Consider the following 27,308-nt stretch of genomic DNA (forward strand, 5'->3'; position numbering starts at 1 on the left):
CCTTCACCCCCAAGCCAGGTCTGGCAGTTCCACCTCCGAGCCAGCTCTCAGATCTGCCCCTTTCTTTCCATCCCTGCTGGCTCCGTCCTGGACTTGGCCACCACCATGTCTCAGGAGGTCAGACCAGACCAGCCCCCGCTGTCCACGCCACCTGACTATGCCTCCTAATCCCTCACTGCCGCCTCAGGGACCACAGGCTGCAGCCCAAACTCCATGGCCCAATCACAAGGGTCCTTTGTGACACGATTCAGGTGGTTTCTCCAGCCTTAACTGCCACCACATACCCAGGCTTCCGCCACCATGACAGCCTGTGGGTGTCAAGCCTCCAGTCTTCTATAGGTTGCTTCCCACTGCCCACCTTCTCAGAGGTGGGGGCTGCTTCCCCCTTCTTTGGACAAGTTACTATTCTTGCTTCGGCCATGCTGCCCTCAGCCTGCACGGCCCCACCCAGCCATTAATTGGGTTCCAAACACACGTCAGGCCCTGTCCTAGGAGCCTCTCCTGCATCACCTGGTATCTGTGTGGCAATCCATTTTACAGATGAGGTCCCAGAGGTTTGGTGACCTGCCCAGGGTCACACAGCAAGGAACAAATGGAGTCAGGATTAGAACCCAGGTCCCTCAGACTCTAACAGTGGATTGTGAACTCCTTGACGGAGGGGAGCATGTCAGCTTTTCTTCTCATGGATCTTCAGAGCCCAATGCACACAGCTTGGCTCAACGATAAATATTCCCAGAGGAACCATCTGGATAAGAGCGCAGAAATTACGGGGAGAAAGATTTTGGCACAATCTAAGAAATCTCCAATGGTGCAAGGAGTTGCCCAGGACAAGGTGAACTTGAGTGTAAGCGGAGGCCCAAGGAATGCTGGCAGAATGTGAGGAGGGGCTTCTGCCCTGGGCAGGGGTGGCCGGGAAGACCCGTGGGGTCCCTGACCTATTGCTGAAGGTGGTGTCTGTACCCGGGACTGTTCAGAGACACAACCCCAAGCCACTCTCTGCCTATCTCCCGGCCCTGACGCCCACCATGTGGAGTCAGGATTTCTCTGGAGCCTCTGCAACTCCTCAAAAGCAGTCTTAAGCTGCCTCCCTTCTAGGGTGATCTGTATTTCATTCATTCATTCATTCATTCATTCATTCATGAGAGAGAGAGAGCGAGCATGTGCGGGAGAGAGCTTTTGGGGCAGAGGGAGGGAGGGGCAGGGAGGGGCAGAGGGAGAGACTCTCCAGCAGACTCCTTACAGAGCGTGGAGCCCAAAGCGGGGCTCGATCTCAAGACCCTGAGATCACGACCTGAGCTGAAACCAAGAGTCAGATGCTCAACCGACTGAGCCACCCAGGTGCCCCCAGGGTGATCTGTATTTTAACTGAGATTTCTAAACACCCCAAATTCTCCACCTTCAGGCACTGTGGCAGGCTGTGGGAAAGTGGTAGTGGGTCGTGGCCACTTGCTCACGGGCACTGGTTGTGGTGGGGATGGTGCTAACACCGAGCAGCTCCTCTCTGCCAGGCCCTATGCTGAGCACTTTGCCCTTCACTGAATCCCACTTCCCAGTGCAAAGACTCAGGGGCTACTGTTTCCGTCTGCAAGACAGACAGGCTGGCGCATAGAGCTGGGTATTTGCTGCCTGCCTCTAGGGCCTGGTCCCTTCTACTCACCCAGGGTTGGCGGCTGCTGGGAACAGCGTTCTGAGTCTGGTGAAGCGCAAGAGAGGGGGGAGCTCCGAAATGTAGGAGCTGTGACCGCAAGTGGATTGTGATGAGGGCCCTCCTTGGTGGATGTGGTTTGAAGTTTTTGGGGCTTTGGAGGCTGAACAGAGCTGCTCTGGCCCCAGTCCCTGGGGCTGGCTTTATCATGAAGGATACAGATTTTATAAATATCTCAGCCCTCACATGGATCACATGGCATGGGGAATTAGGAGGCAAATTAGGAAGAGGGGGAGGGAGGATTTCAGCTGTGTGGGCAGCCTGTTTGGAGATGCACAGTTCATGGTCAGAGCAGGCGGGATTAAACGGTTTGTCTATCAACCATGGCTACTGGTCTCCAGGCCATTGAGGTCCAGGCCAGGGTATAGGAGGCTGGTCCTTGAGACAGAGCCCTCAGGGTACAATTTGAGTCAAGAACCACTGGCCTTTGTTGGCGGTTCCTCAGTTGAGTTTCCAGCAGTAGGGGGAGAAGAGCTTGGCCCCAGCCATTCATGTCCCCAACTGCCAAGTTAAGAACTCAGTCTGGGGCCAGGGTCAGGGCTTAGCCTGGGAAAGGGGTGAGGGTTTAGTCTTGGATCAAGGTCAGGGCCCAGTCTGGGGCCAGGGTCAAGATTTAGACTGGGGTCAAAGTTGGGGCTCCGTGTGCATCCAGGGCTCCCCGGGCGGGTGCTTCACCTCTGATGCTAGAGTCGTACTGAGGGACAAGCCAGTTCTTTTGCAATGACACTGAGGCCTAGGATCCAGGCAGGACTCTGCTTTATCCTGGGGAAGGAGCTGTGAGAGTGAGTTCAGTTAGACCAGAGAAGAGAGCGGCAGAGGTGTCCTCCCTGCCCCCACCTAGGACTGCTATTCTGGGCCTATGTAAGTCACAACATGGGAGTTCAATATCAGGGGACACCAGGTGGCAGGCAGTAGGTAATGACCTGGCAGGAGGCGAGTCAGAGCCCAGAGCAGGTGCCATGGTGAGTGAGGGCGTGGGGTCGGGCAGAACTAGTTCTGGTCAGGGAGGCAGGAGGCTTGGATTTAACGCCAGCTATGTTCCTGCCTCTCTGTGTGACTTCAGGTTCATCCCTGTCTTCTCTGGGTCGCAACTTTCCCACCATGGGGAGGGCAGCTGAACTCAAGTTTCTAAGTTCCCTTTATCTGTGAGAGGCCATGAACAGATGCTCCTTCCCCAGGCAGGACCTGGTGGGGATCTCATGACTTCCACATTCATCTCCAGGGCTCAAAGTCTTGCTTGGCCTTTGAGGCCCAGGGCAAATACCACTTCCTCCATGAAGCCTCTCCTTAACTGAAATTCACTGCCCCTCGGTCCAGTTTGCACACTTCTGAGCCCCCGTTCCGGCCTGGCACCCACCCTGTCAGCCAGAAGGGTAGGTGTGGTCCTATCTTTCCCACCAGACTGGGAGGCCAAGAGCTCAAGTTCCATCCCCCACCCCACGGTGTCCTGGCCTGCAGGGTCCCACAGCCATGGCCCCTCTGAACCTCGGACCCTTCGGAGAACAGAGTTGTAGTAGTCCCCACTATGACCGTGCTTCCTGAATAAATGGCATGGAAAGCATGGTCACTCTGCACACACCTGAGCCATTAACTGCCTCTTTCCCTTCCAAGGGCACTGTGAGTCAGGCTACTCCTTGGATTTCCCCTTTTCCTTTGTCCAGTAACTCAGAGGCAGATTTATAACCTACCTTTAGCAAAGTATAACCTGGAATTAGCTCACTTCTGTCTTTGTTGTCTCTTCTCCTGATCTCTTATTTCTTTTTCTTATATAAAGGAATACAAAAAAGATGAGAGAGGGGCGCCTGGGTGGTTCAGTCAGTTAAACATCTGCCTTTGGCTCAGGTCATGATCCCAGGGTCCTGGGATCGAGCCCCACGTCGTTGGGCTCCCTGCTCAGCGGGGAGTCTTCTTCTCCCTCTCCCTCTGCTTGTGCTCTCTCTCTCTCTGTCAAATAAATAAATAAAACCGTAAAAAAAAAAAGATGAGAGGAAGAAAAGGAACAAAAGAATGAAGCAGGAAATCTTCACAACTTAGATTCGTAGCTATAAATGATAAATACTAGGGTTCACGTAGAGAGAGTGCTTAGCCCTAAGCACTTAGCTAAGCTATAACAGGCCTTAGCTAAGCTCATGACTTGGCATGCATTATCTGCTGTAATCCCCACCACTCCTGTAAGGGAGAGGTGGGCATTCTTGTTACCTCTGCGCTCCGGGTGGGAAAGCAGATGCATAAAGAAAGGAAGGAACTTGCCCAGGACACATGGTGAGAAAGAGCTGGAGCTGGGACTTGAACCTGGGACTCCCAGGCCAGCCTGCTTAACCACTGTGCTTTCTCATCTCCCCAGCCACAGAATGCTGGCATCTCCAGGTCAGAAGGGTCTGCAGGTTTGTCCACAGCAGTGAACTCAGGCCCAGTTAAAGGCCTGGCTCAACACATACTTGTTTTCAAACTTTCCAAAGAAACTTTTTTTTAATTTGAGAAAGAGAGAGAGAGAGAGAGAGAGAGAGAGAGAGAACACGAGAGGGGGAGGGGCAGAGGGAGAGAGAGAAGCAGACTCCCTGCTTGAGCGGGGAGCCTGGCAACGCAGGGCTCGATCCCAGGACCCTGGGATTATGACCTGAGCTGAAGGCAGATGCTTAACGACTGAGCCCCCCAGGCGCCCCCCCTGCCAAAGAAACTTTTAGACAAACTCTGGGGCAGAGGTCAAATTTTTAAAAAATGGGTAAGCCCGGGGCTGCCACCTGCAATTCCGCTGTCCCAAGGCCAGCGAGAGCCACTGCACCCATCTGCACAAGGAGACCTCCGCAAGGCCGCTCATGGTACAGTAAGAGGGGAAGGCAAGAAACAGCCAGGGTCCCACAGGAGGAAACCAGGGGCCTAAGTTGCACCCAGGCACACTGTGGAATATGATGCAGCAGTGAAAAAGAACGAGGGCCATCTCTAGGTACAGACCTGAGAAAAAAATCTCCAAACCATAGGATACATAACGAAAGTGGGCTGCAGATCAGAATATGTTTCCATTTATGAGAAAAGCGCATGAAATAAAACGTTCGTATGATTGCAGAGAAAAAGATCTGGGAAAGTCTGAAGACCCCCACACTTACATCTCTAGCCTGGATCCCTGCCTTGAACCCCAGACTCATGTATCCAACTGCCCACTCACATGCCCACTTGGCATCTCTAACTTGATACACCAAGCCTGCACTCCTGACCCTACCCACAAACTTGCTCTTCCCACAGTCTCCCCAGCCCAACTGATGGTAGCTCCACCCTAACTGATCAGAACAAAACCTTGGATTGAGCCTTGACTCCTCTTTGTCATGCCCACAACCAGCCCAGCAGCTTCTCAGACAGAGGAGGCCGTGGTGGTCTTAGCCCTGACCAGAGCCCACCCGAGTGCTCCATTCAGCTCTGGGCACTTCACCTAATGAGTGGGCATGGGACAGTGACCACCACGAGAGTCATGGAGAAGTAATAATCACAGGAATAATGTTAACAGCTATCACTTCTTGAGCAACCCCACCAGGCCCAGGACTTGTCATGCTCCAAATCATTTACATCCCTCATTGACCCTGTAAGGTGGAGAACCTATTAACTCCATTTAATGAATGAGGCCCACAGAGATTGACTTACTTCCCCAGAGTCACACAGCGAATAGGTAGGAGAGCAGGAATTCTAACCCAGTGTGTCTGATTCGAACTCAAACATGCCAGTGAAGCCAAGTCCTTGAGGAACATTGGAAGGAACTGGAGTTATTGAGTTGGAGTCTGGAGAAAGCTGCTGAGAGGGAAGGGAGATCTCTGTCTGCTCTCTGAGGTCAATGAAGGATGGGCCAAGGAGGAGGGATTTGTGTTTTGTGGGCTCCAGGATCCAGGGAGGAAGTGGGTCATAGTAAGACAGTAATTTCTTTTTTTTTTTTTTTAAAGATTTTATTTATTTATTTGAGAGAGAGAGAATGAGAGACAGAGAGCATGAGAGGGAGGAGGGTCAGAGGGAGAAGCAGACTCCCTGCCGAGCAGGGAGCCCGATGCGGGACTTGATCCCGGGACTCCAGGATCATGACCTGAGCCGAAGGCAGTCGCTTAACCAACTGAGCCACCCAGGCGCCCAAGACAGTAATTTCTAACAATCTTCCTCCCAAAGGAATGGGTTGCCTTGGCTGAAGGGAGTCCCAGCTCCAGAGATGCCTGACAGATCATCATGTTATGGATTCCATTCCTGGTAGCAAAGTGGAGTAGAAAGAGATCATCATGAAAAGGAAGAATCAAGAATAGGGGGAGGGGCTTGAACCCCATTAGAAGCTACTTTGGTGGTTCCCAGCAGCAGGTGGGACTGCCCTCCTAGGGCATCTTTGGAAAGGATCAGGGCATCTCAGGTTGTAACAATGACTGGAGAGTGTGTGTATGGGGGTTTTCTCCTGGTATCGAGTGCCAAGGATTGAATCAGGGATAATAAAGAACCTATAATGAGCAGGACAGTCCAGCTCAAGAGAGAATTGTCTTACCCCAAATGTCAATTAGCCTCTGTTGAAAAAAACAATGAGATACAGTAATTAGTGTAGAATTGGAATAGACAAAGGGATAGACAAAGGGATCAATGAGACAGCACAGAGTTCCTGGAAATAGATCCATAAATACATGGGCATTTAAACATAAAACAGGGAGGGTATTTCAAAACAGAAAAGGATAGAGTATTCAATAAATCTGCTGGGACAAGAGACTATCCATGTAAAAATGAAGTTAGATCCCTACTTCATACCACATGCCAAGATAAAATTCCAGGTGGATTAAAGACCTAAATATGGGCCATAAAAGGAAAACAAAGTTTTAAAATTATTAGAAGGAAATACAGCATATCTTTATGACTTTGGGTGGGGAAAGCCTTCTTAAGTCATAAACAAAAGCAAGGAAAGCTAAAAGTGATGCTTTATTACACCCAAATTTTAAACATCTGAACAAAAGAGACATAAACAAAGTTAAGACAAGCAACACACTGGGAGAAGATATTTGCAACAAGCATGACAAGGACTCATAAGCCACGCGTATAAACCTCTTGAACAAATTAATTAAACAGAAAGGTGAGCAACCCAGAAAAAAACTGGGCAAAGTATATGACTGTACATTTTGCAGATGAGGAAATTCAGATGTCCATTAAACAGATAATGAAGCTCAGCCTTTCCAATCATCAGGCGATGCGAATGACAATGAGGCATTTTCTCCCAGCAGACTGGCAAAATTAAAAGCTTGGTGAATCAACACAGTGAGGTCTGAGGAAATGGGAACTCAGATGTATCACTAACTCAAGTGGCCTGACTACCTCAGAGGGCGATTTGGCCGTGTTTATTAAAACAGAAACGCCTGCTTCCAGAGAAACACTCACGCGCGTCCACAAGGAAGCTGACGGCAACACCGCTTGCGGCAAAGAATGAGAAACACCGGGCTGTCTGCCGGCAGGCGGATGGACAAAATGTGGTGTCAACATGCCGCAGAATGCTGCTAAGCAGAAGAGATGGGTGAACTACAGCTGCACTTGGACTTGGATAGATGTCAAAAAGAGGATGAGGGGGAAAAAAACAAAATGCAAAGGTATTTCGTTTATCATGATATAATTTGTGTAAGAAAACCATGCAAAGGACACCCCTGAGCTTGGGTTTGTGAAAGTTCTATCTGGAATGCCTTTCAGTATTTTCTTTCCCTTCCTTCCTCTCCTCACCCTCCCTCCTCTCCTTCCTCCCCTCCTCAAACATGTTTGCTCTGTACTGATGGGTGCTGGACGGGAGGCCCCAAGTTGTATCCTTGTCATGAGAAGCCCTCCACTACCACTGAGCCCCAGAATGACCCCTGACCTGGCTGCAGACAAGCCCTCTCCTCAGGCCCGGGTCACACTGTCTCTCAGGGGCTGTGACACGAGCACGATCCTGCCTCCTGCTGGCTGCAGAGGCTGAGGAGAGCTTCATAGGAGACTGTGGGAGAAGTGTCTCGTGTCTCGTAAAGTACACGTGGGAGGGCTGGGTACTATGGTTGACACGAGCCGCAGCAGAGGAGGTTGGCTGGTGGTGCTAGGCTCCCTGCATTCCTTTCTCCCTGTTCTCCTCTGTCATTCCTGCCATCTTTCCCTCTTTTCCTTCCTCACTTTGCTTTAGTGCCAGGCCTTGGAGCCAGGGGGAGGGGGAGGAGGGTGCAGCTAAATCTCTGGGACCAGGAGCTAAGGCTGGGCTGCGCTGGGCTGGGAAGTCAGATCTCTAGGGCCATAGGTGATCATAAGAGCAGGTAGCCACCTCCTCTGAAAAGCCAAGCAGCTGCCCAGGGCAGTAGCCACGATCACGTCCAGGGCCTCAGATGGTCACAACGGGGTCCTGGAGACAGGGTGGCTGAGGACGGCCTAATTGGGCATGACAACAGCCCTGGGAGGCATATTAAACTCGGAGCTGTTAGGGTGCCTGGTGGAGGAACAGCCAGAGCTGGCCCGGCCACTGACTCCCACAGGCACACTTGGCTCTGGGGCTTGAGTCTGCCAGCCTGAAGGAATGTCTGTCAGCTGGGGCTGCCAGGTGCTGCCCCAGCCTGGCTGCCAGTCCCACCGGGAAGTGACACTGGCGGCTCAGGGTGGCAGTTCTAGGCCCTTCTCTGCAAGTATCTTCTGAGACTTGCTGTGCCACCTTGGGGGGCTTCCCTCCCTTTTCTGGGTCTTATTTCTAACAACGGATCTGTTCGCCCTTTCACACACACTGTTTCTCTTCTGATCCTCAAAACCACCCTGTAGGGAAGTGATTACAGCACATTTTTGCCCTGCTAGAGATGGGGAAACAGGCCCAGAGAGGTTGAGTGACTTATCTGAAGCCACACAGCTCACAGATGGCAGATTCGGGACTTGAATTTTGGACCTCTTTGGTACCTGGTCCCGGTTTGGGACACAATGCCAATTTTCATCTCCCTGGAGCCTAGGCCAGTGGTGACAGGAGAGTGGTGGTGCTGCTGTCTTGGGGGAGGAAATACACAGAAGAAAGCCAAACCCAGTCTGTGTCCTGCTGTATGCCCCCAGCAGGTCACATCCCCTCTCTGGGTTGGACCAGAAGACACCCAGGATCTTTTCTAGCCTTGATGTTCAAGTCTGTGGTTTCTAGTCCTCAAGGCTTCTTCACTCCATCACTTTCTAGCTAAGTAACCTTGGGAAGTCTTTCCTCTCTGCTTCAAATCTATAAAACGGAACCAGGCACTCTCCCCAGTGTGGCTGTGAGGATAGAGTGATCAGACTTGTCCAGTGCCCAGTATGGGGTGTGGCACATAGTCGGTGCCCAGTAAATGGGCATTCCTGTCTTTTCTATATAATCCCTGAGCCTCAGGTCCCTTTCGGATCTGGCTCAAATCTCACACCTTCCAGAAAGCCTCACGGGGTTTGAAGAGCATATGTATTTAGTAATCTCCTCGTGCCTTCCTCTGTGTGTAAGACTAATATCACTTCATCCATGCATCAGTTTACAAAGCTTGGTCCCAACCATCAGCTTGTGAAATGCTACCAACAACCTTCCTATTATGACTAAAGAAACTGAGCTTAGAAAGAGAGCATCCTTAGGCCACTTAAATTCTCTATGCTTCTGTTTTCTCACATCTAAAATGGGGATACGTATGAGTACTTCCCCCATAGACTGGTGTTTAGAAATAAATGGCATAATACATAAAACGTTCTTAAAAGGGTACATGCCAGACAGTAACATGGGCCCAAATCTACCTCAGATGTTTCTGCTCCAATTTGTTCAATGCCAGGACCAAAGCTTCTGACCTCCTAGCTGGGTCCCCCAGAAACCAGAGTCCTGGAAATGATTAATGAGAATTATCTAAAAACACAACCACGGACAGCAGCCCCGGATCAGCACCATGGACAACACCTCTGCCATCAACCCCGGGGATCTGGCAGATGGGTCCTGTGTAACCCAAACAGCCCAGAGCCAAGGTCAGTGTCAAACCCCTGGCCCACGCTAGGGTGACACTGAAAGCCTCTGTTTTCCAGCTAGTTACATGCTCCGCTATTTGTAAGGCCCAAAATGGGCCACTTGCCTTTCTATTGCCAGATGCAGTGCTTTATTCCAGAGTCCTGTTTTCCTATTTCTCACCCAGTGATTGGGGTACCTCTGGGAGGCCTTCTGTGGGTATTCAACTGGGAAAACTCACCTCCTCGGCCTAGAGAATCTCCCAAGCCTTCCTTTTTTTTTTACTCCTGGCCTCATTTCAGACACAAGCAGAGATGGCCACTGGGCAGAGTGTCATGGCCAAGAGTGGCAGCAAGGGCCAGGCTGGCTGCCACCTCATCTCAAGGGCTGGGCTCACTGCCCACCGAATAAAGAGGAAGAGCATTTATGATCCTTCAGTCTGTCCCACTTCATCAGTCATCCCTGGGGCCATCTTTTATTGGTTCCTTGCCCATTTGATGAGGACTGAATTCCTGCTCTGACCATCTCTCTCTCTGACCTCACCGGCTACTGTAATGGTCTCACAGCAAACATCATGAACTGCCTTGGGCCTTCCTCAAGGACCCTCAGGGCTTCAGTTCAGCGGGGATCCCAGCAAAGCCAGCAACTCAGTCTGTCTGAGACAGCAGGAGGGAAAATGAGGCACAAAAGAGTATTAGTGTCCTCCTCTTATAAAAAGGAAGAAGACCACCTCCTTAGAGCTGTGATAAAATGAGATGGTGTGTCCAGCACCAAGCCTGGTACATAATAGGGCTTAGCTAATGTCTATTTTCCCTTCCCAATGAGGAAAATATAATAATGGAGATGATGACCACTACCAATACTGGATGCCTACTGTGTGCCAGGTAGTGGGTCAAAGTCTTCAGGGATCGGGAAGGCAAGGATTGTTATACCCATTTTGTTAACAAGAAAATCAAGGCTCAGAGGGGTCAAGAAGTCTGCCAAAGGTCACACAGCCAAGCAGGTTGACAAAGCCAGATCTCTACCCTCAAATTCCAGGCTGCTTCCCCACCTCCAGCAGATCTCGGAAAACAACAGTTACCCCTACTTCTCACCTGGGGCACCCAGCACAGCCCATTTGCTGCCTGCCCACATCCAATGCTGGAAGCTCCATGCCCAGCTGGTTGGCTATTGACAAAGCACCAGGCCCAGACACTGACGTGAGGATGGAAGCAGAGCCCAGACTCCTCACCCTCCGGGGTCCCCAGGAGATTTCAAGGGGTTCAGATGTAGTCCTCACTCATCCTTGCAACAGTTGCCTCTTCTGCTAGCATGGCAAGCTTGCATCCACCCCAACTGCCTCTGTATCACCCCCACACACAGAGGCGTAGGGCTTATGAAGCACCCACCCCATCATCCCCAGCATCACTGATACTCCACACAGGACCCATCATACCTGTCATACAGGTGAGGACACAGGCCTAGGGAGGAGATGGGACTCACCCCAGGATACATAAACATATGTGATCTCAGGACTCCAGACTCCTTCTCCAGTGCTCCTGCCCCTAGACTGTGGGCTCAGTGGGGGCAGGAGCCACAACACTCTTGTTCATGGCAAGGTCTCCAGCACCTGCCCACAGGCCTGGTCTATAGAGTTTTCTTTCCCACTTCTGTGGGGAGGGGCAATGTGTCATCTACTTTCTCTATCCAGCCCAAAGAACTGTGTATAGAGTAGGCCCTTAATGAGTATTTCTTAAATTATTTCATTCATTCAATAACTATTTATTGAGCACTTAATGTATGCCATGCACTGTTCTATGTGGTCAGACCACAGCAGTAAAAAAAACGCAGACACAAACAAATGGACATTCCAATCCTCTTATGACACTGATTGGAAGGGAGTGAACCTGCCTGTTCCCTTCCTGTTTTCCCTACTCAGTGTGAGTGCTGAAAGAGCAGGGACTGTCCCTGTCACTTCTCCAGGACTGTATATACTGCCCAGAACACAACAGATGCTTGCCAAAAGAAGGAATGAATATAAACTATCGCAGGCAGAGCAATATAATAAAGGCAGCTACCATTTATTGAGAGGTGGCTCTCTTCTAGGTGCTAAATGTTTTATGCACATTAATCATGTCATAGAATCTTCCAATAGTCCCTGTGAGGTGGGCACTTTAAAGTGGATCCTGCTAGCTATCCTGCTTGTCATTCTTTTCTTTTGCCTAGTTAACAGAAGCACCCTGTTAGAAAGATTTGCTTCACCAGCTTCCCTTGCAGCTAGGGTGGCCGCGTGGCCACATGTGGCAAATGAGATGCAGGCACAAGTCCACTGGGTGGGGCTTCCAGGATATCCGTTGTTTTCCTCATAAGGGCAGATTCAGAAAGCACGCAGTCTTTACTTCCTTGGCCGTGCCTGGAATTCAGATGCAACACGTGGAGGCAGAGCAGTCATTTCATAGCCATGAGAATGAAAGATACCTGCTAAGGGTGGCAGAGGCCTGAGCTCTTGACCGTTCCCTTGAATTGCTGCCCTGGACTGCCTGCTTCTGGATCCCTGCTACAGGAGAAAAACCTCCTGGGTGTTCATATCACGGTTACTTTTCCTCCTTCTATTATATGCAGCCAGATGCAATGCCGACTGATTCAGTATTATTACAACAGGCGAGGCTCAGAGAGATCACGTGATTTTCCCAAAGTCACACAGCCGTCAAACATCTAGAATTGGCCTCTGGGTCTAATGCAGGTGAGTGCATCAGTCTGCTCACTCTCCTACGTGCTGGCATTGCCCCCTGCCATCCCAGGCTGTGAGGAAGCCCTCCCTGCACCCCACACTTGGCTCTCCAATAAGACTCTTCCTGACCACTCTGGGATCTGGTTCTAAGTTCCCCTGATGTCTCCTCCCTTACCTGACTCCACCCCTAGCTACACACAGGTCCAGATCCTCCCTTCAAAACGTACCTGTCTCAAGTTGCAGGATTCTGCTCGGATGCCCCACCCCCGTGAAATGCGCTCTCCCTCATCCTTGTTCATCCACCTCTCTCTGGTCCAGAATTGCCTTGCTGACTGCCTCCAACAGCGTGCACAGCAGGCTCTTGGTCAATCTTTGCAGACAGGTCTCCTGGTTCTCATCTCTTCCCCACTTCCGGCACCCACCACCATTCCTTACGTGCAGTTCTGATTGGACCCAGCATTCAAGGCCTCTAGGATCTGACTCCTGCCACCTTCCCAACATTTGCTCTTGCTGTTCCCTCTGCCCCCTGCCTTTACCCTGACTAGCATTTGCAGGGATCCTTCAGACCACAGAGAGGCCCTCTCTGGCCATCCTGCCTTGAGTAGGTACCTACAACCGCCATCCCCTGCCACCCCCCTCTCCCAGCCCCCGGGTCTACTTGAGCACAACCTAGAATCTTGTTAATTCACTGTTTGCATGTTTGTCATCTATACCCCTTCCCCCAGTAAGAACCAGACCTTCTTGAGGGCAGGAAACATGCCCATCTTTTCTATCAGTTTCCCCAGTGCCTGGCATGAGGCCCAGTACTCAGACTCAATCAGGAAGTGCTGAATGAAGCTTAAACTTGCTTCCCACGCCTTCCTGCCACCCACCTTCTACTCTAGCCAAATAGAACTACTTAAGGTTCTCCGAACCCTCCTACTGCACTTGATGCCCAGAGTCTCCCCCAACTCTGCCTCCAGCCAGGCCTTCCTCTCCCTCCCGTCCATCCAAACCAAGCTGTTCTGTGTCACATGGCCTCAGGAGTCAAGCAGATGGGCATTCCAGGTTCCAGCGGGGGTGAATGAAACCTTGGGACTTAGAGAGCATTTGTGTGTGTGTGTGTGTGTGTGTGTGTGTGTACACGCTGGGAAGCCAGCCACCTATATATTACCCTGGATGTGGCAGCCTCTATATGGCCTTATTCATCTGTTTCTGCCTCTGGCTACTCCTTTTTGAGCTAATTCTGAAATGCCCCGGTATTCCCTAAGTAGCTACAGTTGTAAGAAAGAAGAAAAGAAAAACACTAATATTTACTGAGCCCCTACTATGCGGCAGACATTGTTCCAAGGCAAATAATAACAATGATGATGACGATAGCCCTAGTATTTGCTGAGCACTTAGCATGTACCTGACATCATCCTAAGGGCTTTTAATCAGATAGACTCTATTACTATCCCCATTTTACAGATGAAGAAAAAAAGGCTCAGAGAGTTGGAGCCACCTGCCCAAGGTCACAGAGACAATAAGCAGTCCTGAGCACAGGTCTCTCTAATCTAAAGCCTGCTCCTCTGCCAGGTTGAGCTGGGCAATCCCCAGGTGTCTGGGAGTACGGGGAGGGGGCACAGCTTCCTCCTGCAAACTCCTGCTGGCTGAATGCAAAGCCGGAAGCCACAACTTCCTGACCAGGGGCGCTCCTGGGGTAAGATCGGGCTGGTAAGACTTACCCTCATCTGCAAGGCTCTAGAATAGTGCTCCAGCCCCCAGGAGGACCGGGCCCGAGGAGTCGTGGGCTGGACGGAAGTCCGTGAGCCTGGGCTCTGCTTCCGTGGTAAGGCTGAAGATTTTCCCAACAGCCAGGGCCAAATTTATCTGCCAATCCCCCGAAGAGCTGATTCCAGCGTCTGTCTGGAAATGTCAGCCCGTGTGGTTGGAGGAACACAGGGAGAGTTTTCCTCTAAATAGCAGGAAGCATATGGGAGGCGGATGGCACCCGCCGCCCCAACCTGCCAACTCTCACTCAAGCAGGAGCTAAAAGGGGCCCAGAAGGGTCTGGAATTCCTACCACCTCCTGGGGTGGGGGAGGAGCTGGAGACAGAGAGAGTGGCAACGAGAAGGGCCCGGAGCCGGCCCTGAAGGGCAGGCAGGCAGGCACACCTGACTGACAGACAGCAACCTGAGGCCCTCAGATAGCAGTGACACACCCCAGGATTCAGCACAACACCCACAACAGTAACAGAAGCCACCACAGGGACAGGAGCACTTGCTATGCACCAAATCTGGGTTAAGCACTTTATTTGGATGATTTCACTTAAACTTTGCAACCAACTCTAAGATAGGGGCTGCTGTTTTCCCTATATTACAGATAAGGAAACAGGATGACAGAAGGAAAAACACGAAATCAAAGACTCTTTGGGCTGGAAAGGACCTTCCAGATCCTTAGCCGAATCACAAATACTCTACAGACTTTTCCATCAAGTTGTAGTGCAGCTGCTATTTGAATATTCCCAGTGATGGGGAGCTCATTACCACCCAAGTTAGCCCATCTGCAGAGAGCTCTTTGTATCCAAAAGGGTTTCCTAGCCTAAGCTGGAATCTCCTTCCCTAGAGCTTTTCCTGTGAGTGCCAAACCCAGACTCTGCCTTCCCCGACAGACACAGAAAGGCAGGGAGCAAGGCCCCTCCTGGTCTCTGATTTCCCTCTGCAGGTGACATACCTGGTTCTTTGTTCACCCTCGACCCCTTGCCATGGTAATCAGAGCAGCCCCCAGCCACCAGCACTCACTGAGTGCTAGGCAACGTGCAGAGCCTGCCCTACACATACCCTCCCTCCTCGGACCTTCCTCACAATTCCTGGGGTGGTATTGTCATCACCCCCATTTTACAGAGGAGCAAACTGAGGCTCCACGAGGGGAAGAGACTTGCTGGTCATTCAGTGGGGGCATGGGGACACTGGAGGCCTCACTGGGCTGTTGCTTTAACTGTCATGAAAGCTGAAGAGGTACCTGCTTGCCCCCGCGGGGACTCTCTCACTGACACTCACCCAGCCTTTGCCAGGATTCATCTCGACACTGGTCTACAGGGCCCCCAAGCCCATGTCACCCCTCTCCCCTGCCATAGCACCCACTAAGTCCCCAAGCCCTGTGAAATCTCCCTGCCACATGCCTTTCTACACCATCCCTATGGTCCTGCCCTTCCCACTGTTCTCCCCAACTGTCATCAGCCCAATGGGAGGACCTTCCTAATACCTAGACCTGCCCTGCCTTTGGCTCCTTTTCAACCCAAGGGTCTGATGCAAACTTCCCGACTCAATAGTTGAGGCCTTCCAAACTCTGGCTCGGGTGACCTCTCCAGCCTCCACCTGCCCCGACACCCTGGGCCTAAGAGCTTAGCAGGAGACAGGTGAGATCTTTGCAGAGCCCACTTCCCCCAGCTGGCTCACCCTTCCCAGTTGCTTCTCCTGAAGAACCCCTATTCATCCCTCAAGACTCCGCTGAGAGGAGTAGAATCAATTTCTCTGCCCAGGAGATCCCCGACGGATGGGCACCTCCCTCTGATCTGCCGTGTTATCATCGGCCTTCATTGATGGAGACACCTCTCCCTGGCTGAACTTCCCCGGGCGGGGGCTGCCCTAACGCATCTTCGTGGCCTGGTGTCTAGCATGGCGCCTGGCACACGGTAGGCACTAATAAATGTGTGTGGAGTATGAGAGCGAAGGACTAAGTGTGGGCCACGGGGCACGATGAAGTATTAGAGATGACCCATAAAACATACTGTGCGTGTCACAGCTTTGATGTATCAGAAACAAAAAATGTTGCTGTCAGAATAGTCACCAACTTTGGATTAATGATGATTTTGCTGGTTGTCTCTGAATTTAGGAGGATATCAGGGGATGATCTGGGGTGGTTGGAGCTTCCAGAATAAAGCTGTCCGAGCCTCAGTAGATGACATGACCAGGGCTCAACTACAGACAGGATGGGAGGAGATGACGAGGAGGGCCATGGAGGGGGCTAGGGGTGTAAGAGAGTCCACATCCCAGGCCTGCCTCTAACTTGCTCTGTGTTGTTGTACAGGTGGCTTGGCCTCTCTGACCCTCTTGGCCTCCTGTTTGTGAAATGCAAAGGGAATTTGGAGAATTGACTGAAGTAGATGTGTGTTCAAAGATCTAAACGCTGCCTCTGCTGTCAGGTTGATAGGATTCTCTTCATTTGGGCTCCTAGCAGGGTATGCAGACCCCCGGAGCTTGCCGGTCTTGGAATCCTCTGGCCTGAAAGTGCAGGCCCCTGCCAGCCCTCTGTCAGGTCATTTGACAGTGGCAGGACTGTGGATTGGATCCTGTGAAGGAGCTTTCTAACCAGAGGTAGAAGGAGCAAGAGTGAGCTCCCCATCTCTGAGGGTATGCAAGCTGTGGCTGAACACCTCGGGACAGGAATTCTGACCCAAGGTGGGAAGGAATTTAGACCAGCAGATATGGACCTGACTCCTCCAAGGTTATGCTCTCAGTACCAGCCAGATTGAGCTTGCTGACATTTCTCTCCTCCCACAACATCCCACAACGTCTCCCCACTGCCTTCAGGGTCAAGTCCAAGCCCTTGCTGTGGCATTCGAGGCCCCTGTGTTCTGGGCCCACCACTGCTCCTCTGCTGGTGGTTCCCCCACCACATGCCTTGGGGCCTCTGACACATAGTTTCTTCTGCCAACAGTGTTTTTCCTGTACTCTTCTTGGCTCCTCAGCTTACTGTTACCTCCTGCAGAAGGCCTTCCTTGCTTCAAGCTGGCTTTTGTGTTTCCTCAGCCCCTGCATGCACACCCACCTTCCAGATAAATCATCCGCTGGCTCATCTCTCTCCTTCAAAGATGGCAAAACCCTCAAGGGCTTCCTCTCAGGGCCAGAGCAGGCTTTTGACACAGAGGGCCAATGTCTCCTGAGCTGAACTGGCACCTCACGGACTCCAATGTTCCGATTCCAAGAGAGTCTAGAGCAGCCCCCATGAGCTTCTGACTGTAAGACCTGGGCTCAGGATGGTTCAATAGTTGTATTACTTCCGATTCTGAAAGTCATGCATCTTGAGAAATTCAGATAAGTCTAGGAGGGGGAATTGGCTGTGTTTGGCCACTGTTTGGCCTTCTTGAGGCCAGTCTACATAGTCCTGGTGGTGTTGACTCACCTCTGGCTGGGGGTGGGGTGGGGTGCACAGGCCCAGGCTGCCAATCAGAGCAATTGATTGGGGGTGGGGCACATCCACAAATTTGACCAATCAGTGCCAACACTAAGTCCTGGGACTTGGGTCTGAGCTCTCTAGGAAGTAGTCTTCCCTATTCTTCAGGACATGCATCTTATCACCTGTACGACAGAGTCCTATAAGAACACAGGAACAACCCAGAGGAAGCAGAGCGAGAAATGGGGAGGAGAGTCAAGTCCTGGGGAGCCCTTGAATCCTGCTGAGCCCCTGGATTCTGCAGAGCCTGACTTACCTCTGGATTCGACATTGCATTTCTGTTTAAATCAGTTTGGGCTGGGTTTCCTGTCACTTGTATCTGAAAAGTACCTGAATGATGCAAGCACAAATAACGGTGGAGCTTGTTCATATCTCACTATCCAGAGGAACCTGCTATGAACAGTTTGATGGTTGTCATTCTGGGAGGGTTTCTCTGAGCAGGAGCATGCATGTATTTATACATATTTTTTCTAACAAAAATGAGATCATACAATATACACCATTCTGTAACCTATTTTTTCCTTAACAATGCACCACGGACTTGTTTCCATGTCAACAAGTATAGATCTACGGCATTGTCTCTACAGCCACAGAGAATGCCTGTCTGGCTGGACGGTAATTTATTTAACCATCTCTAGCTGATAGATAATTGGGTAGTTTCTCATTTATTACCATCATCAGGAGAGGTTCAGTAAACTTACTTGTAAAATGCCCATGTTTGCTCTTGCCGGATTATTTATGACTAAGATTCTCTGAGTCCAAGAGTTTGACTTCACAACTAGAAGTTCCTCTACCTGAGATTTAAGATTCTCTGAGTGTCTAGAAAGGTAGCAGCTGTCTTTCTGGGCAGGTTTCGTGGCTATCAGAGAAAGCAAATCCAGGGCTGGGGGCCCCGTAACAGCATCTATGGCAAGAATACCCATTGACAGATACGCAAGCGAGTTGGTGGGGAGGGAGCCAGGCCTTGGGGGCGGGAGGGTCCAGCCAGCGGTGTGCACCCAGCTAAACTCCCCACTTCCCTGGGCCGCATCCCCCGGCTCAGGCTGACTCTCGGTGACCACAGGAAGAGACCAGCCTAGGGGACCGGTCAGCACTGAGAGCCCGTGCAGGATGCGATGAGCACGCCGCCTGTTACCTCTGGCAGTCACCATGGTAACAGCAGTCACCACCAGTGAGGCAAGCCTGGGAGTGCTCTAGTCCTCTACCTGTTTTAACTCACGAAAGCCCCACAGCCACCCTCCGATGCTCTTCTTGTCTCTTTCACACAAGGGACAACTCAGCTTCAGAGAGCGAGAGAGTGACTTGTCCAAGGTCACACAGCCAAGAAACGGTAGAGCTGAGGTACAGCCCAGGTCTGCTGATTCCCCAGCCCAGGTCTCATTCCCTCTTACTGCGGTAGGGCAGCAGGAGAGAAGAACTGCCTCAGGCAGGACTGTGGAAGCCCAAACCCTTGTTCCTCGCCACCAAGTCCTAACAGGGAGGACTCCAAATCTAGAAAAGTATAAAGAAGACAGCAAAGATCTCCCATGCCCCCACTGTGAACAGTTTTCAGAAACACATGTAGCTCTTACAAAAATGATATGCTGCCCATGCTGTTTTATAACCTCTTTTTTTTTCCAACTCTACAACACACTCTGAAGTTCTTTCTGCAGTGGGGAATTTAGGGCCACATCCCCATTTCTAACAGTGACAGTGGGCACCACTGGATGACTTCAGTAAAAGGATCTAACTAGTCTCTTGGTGATGGACAAATGGGTTGTTCTCAACTGTCCTCCTACCGTCAACAATGCTACGGTGAACACTCTCCAGCATGTCGGGGTCCCGGCCATACTTCAGGTGCCGGCTGAGAGGCCACATCCTTAGAGAGGCTGTCTTGGACCGTTGCACGTCATTCAGGCCCCCTCTCCTGTTCATATTTACAACATCACCCTGTTAATTTCCTTCACTGCCCTGATGGAGTCGCTTCTTGTGCACTTGTTTCGCGTACTCTCTGTCTCTCTCCAAGGCTGTGTGCTCTGTGAGGGCAGAGGTCCCAGTCCCTGCTGGGACTGGCACTCGACAAATATCCTGGGAAGGCAGGAATGCCTCTGGGGCTGGCGCCCTGTCTGCAGAGCAGGCGCCCCTGCTTCAGGGTCTGGAGATGCCCTCTGCCAAGCCATGTCCCCAGTACCAGTTCAGGGACCCACAGATCGCCTTAGAACTTGATGCCAGGCATGGGCTGCTTGGAGCTTCCGTGCCCGGTGCCGACATGCTTGCCGCATGCGCGGGACAAGGGCACTGGGGCGTGACAGAGCAGTTCCACTGCTCACTGGCTGTGTGGCCTTTCGCCAGTTATCTCCCCTCTCAAGGCCTTAGTCCCCTTATCTGTAAAATGGGGCCAATACCACTGATCTCACAGGGTGGTTCTGAAGATTAAGAAAGATAATGGATGTGCTTAGCACACAGTAGGTCCTCCGGAAATGGCAGTTTGGCCCCACATGCAGTTAGTTCAGAGTTTGGGTCTGACCCTGTTTCACCTAGGTGACCTCTTTTTATCTTGGATGATTCCTGCGTCTGCCCTGGCCTCCTTCCGTGGCCTGTCCCTAGGGATGTCCTATTCCTACCCTTCAAATGGCTAATGCTCTGCTCAGGGTCAGTCTCCCAGACACATCTGTTGCCTACGGCCACGGACACCTGCCTGCCTTCCAAGCCTTAAAAATGCAAGAGGCATTGACATGTGTCTGAGGAACAGGTGCAGGGACCCTCTGCCCTTTCAGGGGAACTTCTTGGTCCCCCATCCTCAAACATGGGGTAGTGATGCTCGAGTCAGCCTGTCAGGTTTCTTATCCCATCCCCCCCCCACCCCACCTGACCGTTCTTTGACACCATAACAAGTAACTTTACCTCTCTAAGCCTTGATTTCCTCCTCTGTAAAATGGCCACAATAACAAAATCTGTAAGGATTCAGTAAGATAAGGTAAAACGCTCAGCAAAGAGCTTGGCATTTAGTAAGTGCTCAATAAATATTAACTATTGGGGCGCCTGGGTGGCTCAGTCGTTAGGCGTCTGCCTTCGGCTCAGGTCATGATCCCAGGGTCCTGGGATCGAGCCCCACATCGGGCTCCCTGCTCCATGGGAAGCCTGCTTCTCCCTCTCCCACTCCCCCTGCTTGTGTTCCTTCTCTCGCTTTGTCTCTCTCTGTCAAATAAATAAATAAAATCTTTAAAAAAAAATAAATGCTATTATTGTTATAACTGCTTTTTAGCCTTTTGACTATGCAATATAATATATCGGGGAAAGTGCACAAAATAAAAAATGTTGGGGCACCTGCGTGGCTCAGTTGTTTAAGTGTCCAACTCTTGGTATCGGCTCAGGTCACGATCTCGGGATTGTGAGATCGAGCCCCACATTGGGCTCTGTGCTCAGCAGGGAGTCTACTTGAGATTCTCTCTCCCTCTCTCTCTGCCCCTCCCCCCACTCATGCTCTCTCTCTAAATAAAATAAATCTTAAAAAAATGTTGACTGCAATAAATTATCACAGAATAAAGCATTGTGTAGGATGCCTGGGTGGCTCGGTCGGTTAAGTATCTGCCTTCAGCTCAGGTCATGATCCCAGGGTCCTGGGATTGAGTCCCGCATCGGGCTCTTTGCTCATCGGGGAGCCTGCTTCTCCCTCTGCCCCTCCCCCCACTTGTATTCATGCTCTCTCTCTCTGTGTCAAATAAATAAATAAAAAATCTTAAAAAAAAAATAATGACGCCTTGTGTAACCACCACCTGCGTCAATGAATAAACTGCTGCCCCGTCCCAATCCTTCTAGCCTCTTTTCTCCACACAGGTGATCCTTTTCCAGGCTCTATGGTGCTGTTGCTATTATTGCTAATAATAAATAAGTAAAAAAAAAAAAATGTGTGGCCACCCTGTCCTGACCCAACCAGGCTCCCAGACCCCTGGCTGCCTCTGCCCTGGATGTGGAGACTCCCCATCCAGTTTCCCGACTTTGGCTTCAACTAATCTTTAAATAACCAGCTTGTTAGCAAAATAGCAGCAAGTAACACCTCCCTCGCTGCCGCCCGAGCCTCCATCTTTCCTACAATGCTGACGGCTGCTCTCCCAACTCGTGCCAAGGAATCCCGCTCTCCGTCACTGGGCCACACACACCAGGGGCTGCCAGCCACACTGTTATTTCAGTGGCCACAGTCCTGTCCCTTGGGCCATGCCTGGGGGGGGAGGTAGGCGTGTGCCCTGAATGGCAGTCATTTTCAGGAAGGACCAGAATGTCGGCGCCATGAGCCCTGGGCCCCAGGTCCATGTGCCTCAGTCTCCCCATGTCTCAACCTGCCACAGGGTCGTTGGTAGTCTAACTGAGTTCAGAAGAAAACAAAGCACTTAGTGCCAGGCCAGGCACAGAGTAATTGCTCAAGAAATGCTTGCTGTGGTTCGGGTTGCTCCTGCTATGCATTTAGTCCCTGGGAGGACATGCAGAGCCTAGGGCACGACCAGGAGTGTCTGCAAATGATGACATCCCACAGATACAGCTCTCAGACCCCGATACCCTTATCACTGCTTTTCTCACAATAGCGTCTCAGCCAAATGCAATAGCCGCCTGTGGTCGCTAGGGCAGGCGGAGGCCAGACCGGGGGAGCGGGGTCAGGGGGCCGCTAATTAATAGGGGCATTTCCCAGTCATTAATGAGGCTGGCACCGCACGAATGTGCAGCTCCTTGTTCTCGAAGAAGCACTTCTACATACATTATGTACAGCGAACTTCATGGGTTTTTTATTATCCTGTAACATTTGCATATTATACATATTTACGAGTCTTTCCCCTTCTCATAACCACCCCATCAGGGAGGCCGCGCAGCTGTTGGCAGATAAGAGAATTGAGACCAGAGGGCCTGCTGTCCTGCTGACCACAAGCTCTCTGGAATCAGCAGGGACCAGCAGCTGGCCCAAAGGCCAACGGGCTCCTGGGGCTTGCTGGGGTCCGGGTGGAGGAAGGCGAGAGTCGCCTTCTCTCCTCTCCCTCTTCCTTCCTTCCACAGCTATTCACTGTGGACCCATTATATGCCAGGCACTGTGCCAGGGGCCGGCTGTCCACTGGGGAATGAAGCAGTCATATCTCACCTTTGAGGAGCTGAGACCAGATAAGGAGGCAGATTGTAAACCAACGGTTCCATGCTGAGTGGTGGTGGGTGACCCAGGGCAAACCCCTTGAGCTCCTGTGAGCCTCAGTTTCCTCACCTGTGCACAGCCTTGGGAGGCGGCGGGAGGGTGAGATGCAGGAACGTGGCAGGGATCAGGCCCTCTAGCCAGCACCGAGTGGGGGCATGCTGTTGCGAAGGATGATGGGACCAGGCGCGGGTGCGCTGTGGCATCCTCAGACAAGTGGTCAGAGATGACACAGGGTGCTGCACCTCATCCCATTTGGGGGTTAGGCAAAGCGGGGACTGGAGGAGTGTGGGGGGAACAGGTTGGAGGGGCAAGAACAAGGGGGCTCCCCAAGATTCAGGAACTCTGATGGCCTCACCTCAGCCCCTCTGTGGCTCCTAGCATGGCTCACTGCTCCCCTTGCCTTCCTGAGCCCATGTCACCCACTGCCCTAGCCCCTCAGGTGTGGCAGGAGCTGCCTCTGAGGCAGACAGAGCCGGACTTGCTGTGCATCCTCAGGCCAATGGCTTCCCCTCCCGTAAAACAGGTGCAATCACTGTGCCCACCTCCTGGGGTGTTGGGAGGACTGAATAAAACAAGAGTTAAACTATAAATTGAGCTCAGACATATAAAAGCTCTCACTGAGGTCCCTCCGCCAGCACGTGGGCGCCACTGGGTGGAAGGCTGGGCAACTCCCAACTGTGCAGGGTGTGGGCGGGCGGGTGAGCAGCCCAGATTCTGTGTGCCCAGGCTGCGGACGCAGTTACTTACCAACCAGGGAGCTACGTGCAGAGGGAAAATGGGAACCAGTCGGGAACCAGCAGGCGTCACCTCGGGAGCAGGCACTGGACCAAGGGCTGGCACACACATCCCTTCGGGCACGCAGTCAGAGTTGCTGGCAGGAAGCGGCAGCGGACGGGGGCCCTCCAGCACCAGGACAGACCCGATTCTGGCCACCCAGCACCTGGCGGGGGGGGCACCAGCGTCTGTAGAAATGGGGGAGAATGTCAGTGAGGAGGTGCCCAGGATAAACCCTCCACCCTGAGACCCCTGGGCCGGCCGTAGGAGCACTGGGGAGGGAGACACTATGGAGCAATCATCATAGAAACCCAAGTGTTTGTACAACGCTACATTTTCCAAAGCACTCTGGCATCCCGGCTCATGTGGGCCCGCACATTATTTTTCAGAGGCGTATTTACATGTCATGCATATTTACGATGCCTTTCCCACCACCCACAGAATCCCCACAGCAGCCAGGAAGCTGGGGTTCCAAAGGCTCCAATCCTCCCCACCACTGTCTTGCTTCTCTCTTCTTTTCCCTGGATGGGGGGGCGGTGCGGAGAGAGGAAAGGGGCTGGAGTCACACAGGCCTGAGTTCGAATCCCAGTTCGAACTCACTGGGCGACCCTGGACAGGCAGCTGCCCCTTTCTGAGCCTCAGTTTCCCTGCTTGTCCCATGGGAATAAGAGTGCCTCTTCTGAGGGGTGCTACAAGGATTGAGAAGGTCACTGTGGGGAGAACACCTGGCCTGGCGTATGTGCCTGAGAGAGACCCTCCAAAGAGGCTTTGCCCCTGTCCCCTGCACTCAGAGCAGGAGGCCCTTCCCTGCATCGCTGCCCACCACCTCCCACATAACACATCTTGTGTGAGAGGCAGAGGGAAGCCAGGTGTCCCTTTCCACCCACCTCACCCGAACAGGTGCCACTGCTCCTGCTTGGAACTTTAAATCAGCCAGAACCAGGCCCTCCCGGGAGAAGGAGGAGGCACCCCCACTCCACATACCCCTCCCAGGAGCCTCTTGGCTACCTTGGAAGCTCCTGCCCTCAGTCTCTCATTCTACAGGTGGAGAAACTGAGACACAGAGGAAACTGAGCTGACGTGGGGGGCAGAGAATGCAGGTGTGGGGCTAGGATCTGAACCCAAGCTTTCCACCACAGCCCTGAGAGGCACAGTGCAGTAGGAATACAGAGAAAGGGCCAGCTGATGGTGAGGAAGGGTCACCTTCCTCTTCTGGTTATCCCAAGCACCTGGAAAGCCCTCTTAACCTCCCTGTATCTGCATCCACTCTATGCCAAACCCATAACATGTGTTCCTCACCATAGCCCTACAGTGTTATCCCTGTTTTTCAAGGGGAGAAATGGAGGCTCAGAGAGCTTTAGCAATTACCCACAGGCACACACTGAAGACGAGGCAGGACATCCAAGGCCAAGACCCAGCACTTAACCCCAATACTGCCCTGTCTCCCCCTGTGGAAAAATCACCAACCAAGAAAAACAGGCATAACTGTCTGGACAAAAAATATGTAAGTAGCAGAAAAAGAAAATACCAAATTTTAAAGAAATTCTGAATCAGTGAACACAATTCTTAAAGATGCATACAAGATTTCAAGATACACCATGGGGCGTGAAAATTGCCAGTGCGTGGAAATCCAGTGCTTGGGAGGATGCATCCTCGACCACATTGTCACTTGTAGCCAAGATCAGCCAGAGCCAAAGCAGAGGGAGAAGTGGTGATAGCAGAGGAAGGTGTCCTGTGCAGGGCAGGAGGGTAGGGGCCCTGATCTGGGGGATCCCCCCACTTTCTTGCTGCAGGACCAGAACATGTCACCTCCCAGAGTCCCCACTTTACAACAGGTGGGAGAAGCACACAGGACAGCCTCTTAGGTCCCTGCAGCTCTGATGGTATTTAAGATTGGAACTTCCAACAGGGATGAACCTCGAGAACATTATGTTGAGTGAAAGGAGGCAGTCACAAAAGGCCACATGGGGTATGATTTCACTTATACGAAATGTCCGCAACAGGCAATTCTGTAGGGACAGAGAGTAGATTAGTAGTTGTCAGTGGGGGGGCTTGGGAGGGGGTGACAGCTAAGTGGTTCACGGTTTCTTTTTAGAATAATGAAAATGTTCTAAAATGGATTGTGGTGATGGCTGTACAACTCTGAATATGCTAAAAACCGTCAAATGGTACACTTTAATTGGGTGACTTGCACGGTATATAAATTCTATCTCAATAAACCTGTTAAAACAATCCAACACTAACAAATATTCTGCCACTTCCAAATGGGCAGCCATCCTCTGGGAGCGTGCAGTCCCCTCAGCATTCTTCCACTACGGCCTGGAAACCAAGGAGTATTTTCCTAAGAAGCCCCCCACACCCCCGCAGACCCTCTATCCCAGAGGCCTTTGCACTTCACATTCGACCTCCTCCAGGAAGCCCTCCCTGACCTCCCAACTATGTCAGGTCCCTGGTTACTGGCTCCTAGGGCATCCTGGGTTTCTCCTTCTCGCCACTTATACTGATAGAAGAAAATCACTTCCATGATCACTGGCTGACACTGTCTCCTCCATCAGACTGGGAGCTCTAAGAGGGCAGGGCCGTTATCCTTGGTCATCACTGTCAACAGTGCAGTGCCTGGCATACAGTAGCTGCTCCAGAAATGTTTGCTGATTGAATGAGTGAATCAAAATTCTAGATCCTTTAATGGACACCTGGCTTCCGGTCCTGGCTCCACCACATTCTGGCTGAATGACCCTGGGCATGTCACACAACCTCCGAAAGTCTCCACGCCTCCTTCAGAGAGTAGCCAGGGATAATGGGCGAACGTATGATGGGATAAAGGGATAATGGACATGGAAAGTACTTTATGCAGTGTCTCCTCCCACGGCTGCCCCTATTTCGGTCGAAGGAACCCACTCCGGCCTGAGCCTCTCTTAACACCTCTCTCTCCCTCAGCCTCCACATCCAAGCCATCAGCAACTCCTACTGGATCCACCTTCACAGCGTATCAAGAAGCTGATGCACCCCCTGCGTTGCTACCAGCCTGTGGACAGAGCCATCATCATCTCTTGCCTGGATCAGTCATGTCCTCTCGTCTCCTGCTTCTGCCCTTGCTCCTGACACAGAAGCCAGAGGAATCAGGCTGAAACACAAGTCAGACCCTGCCCCTCCTCTGCTCTAAGCCCTCCATGGCCTTACTTTACCTCAAGTAAAAGCTGCTGGCCCTAGAGACGCCACAGGTGACCCCCTCCACCACCTCCAATTCTCCCCTTTCCTCTTTGCCCACTTCCCCTTGCTCCAGCCTCACTGGCCTCTATGCAGTTCCCCAAATACACCAGGCATATTCCTGCCTCAGAGCCTGCGCCCCTGCTCTTCCTGTGCCTGGAATGTTGGTCGCCCGGATGTCTGCGCGCCCTACCCCCTCACCTCCTTCAGGGCTTTGCTGAGACCTGACCTTCTCAACGAGAGGCGGTTCAGCAGAGCAGCCAAGACTCTTCACCGAAGAGCATGGGCTTGAGGTGAAATTCTAGGCTCTGCCAGTTACACCCCTGAGTGACCTTGAGCAAGTTTCTTAGCTTCTCCGTGACTCAGTTGCTCCTTTCCACAATGGGCGTAATTACAGCAGCTTCCTCATAAAGCTGCTGTGGGGCTTCCATGATTCAGTGAATGCGACCTCCTCGTGGGCGGCTATCATGACCCCCCCACCGCTCCCCGCACCGTGCCCTGCGCCCCGCCCACCCGCTCTGCTGCCCTCCTTGCACACGTCACCATACAACAGCGGACGTGAATGAGGATTGGATCCCGCTGATCGCCTGCCCCTCCCACTAAAATCCGGGCCCCACAAGGCAGAGAGTTTTGTAG

The 27,308-nt window shown here is 51.9% G+C and overlaps 1 protein-coding gene across 4 annotated transcripts in view; it reads right to left on the reverse strand.

Annotated features, from left to right (window-relative positions):
* DLGAP4 (DLG associated protein 4) overlaps positions 1–27,308 on the reverse strand; it is a 193,252-nt gene that overhangs the window by 112,959 nt on the left and 52,985 nt on the right. For all 4 annotated transcript variants that reach the window (XM_032420072.1, XM_032420070.1, XM_032420073.1 and 1 more), the window contains exon 2: positions 23,439–23,653. The gene's annotated coding sequence lies outside the window, so the exon portion shown is untranslated. The remainder of the gene's footprint in view (positions 1–23,438; positions 23,654–27,308) is intronic.

This window comes from Phoca vitulina, unplaced genomic scaffold (genome assembly GCF_004348235.1).
Source record: "Phoca vitulina isolate PV1807 unplaced genomic scaffold, GSC_HSeal_1.0 scaffold22, whole genome shotgun sequence".
In the NCBI taxonomy this organism is placed as follows: Eukaryota; Metazoa; Chordata; class Mammalia; order Carnivora; family Phocidae; genus Phoca; species Phoca vitulina.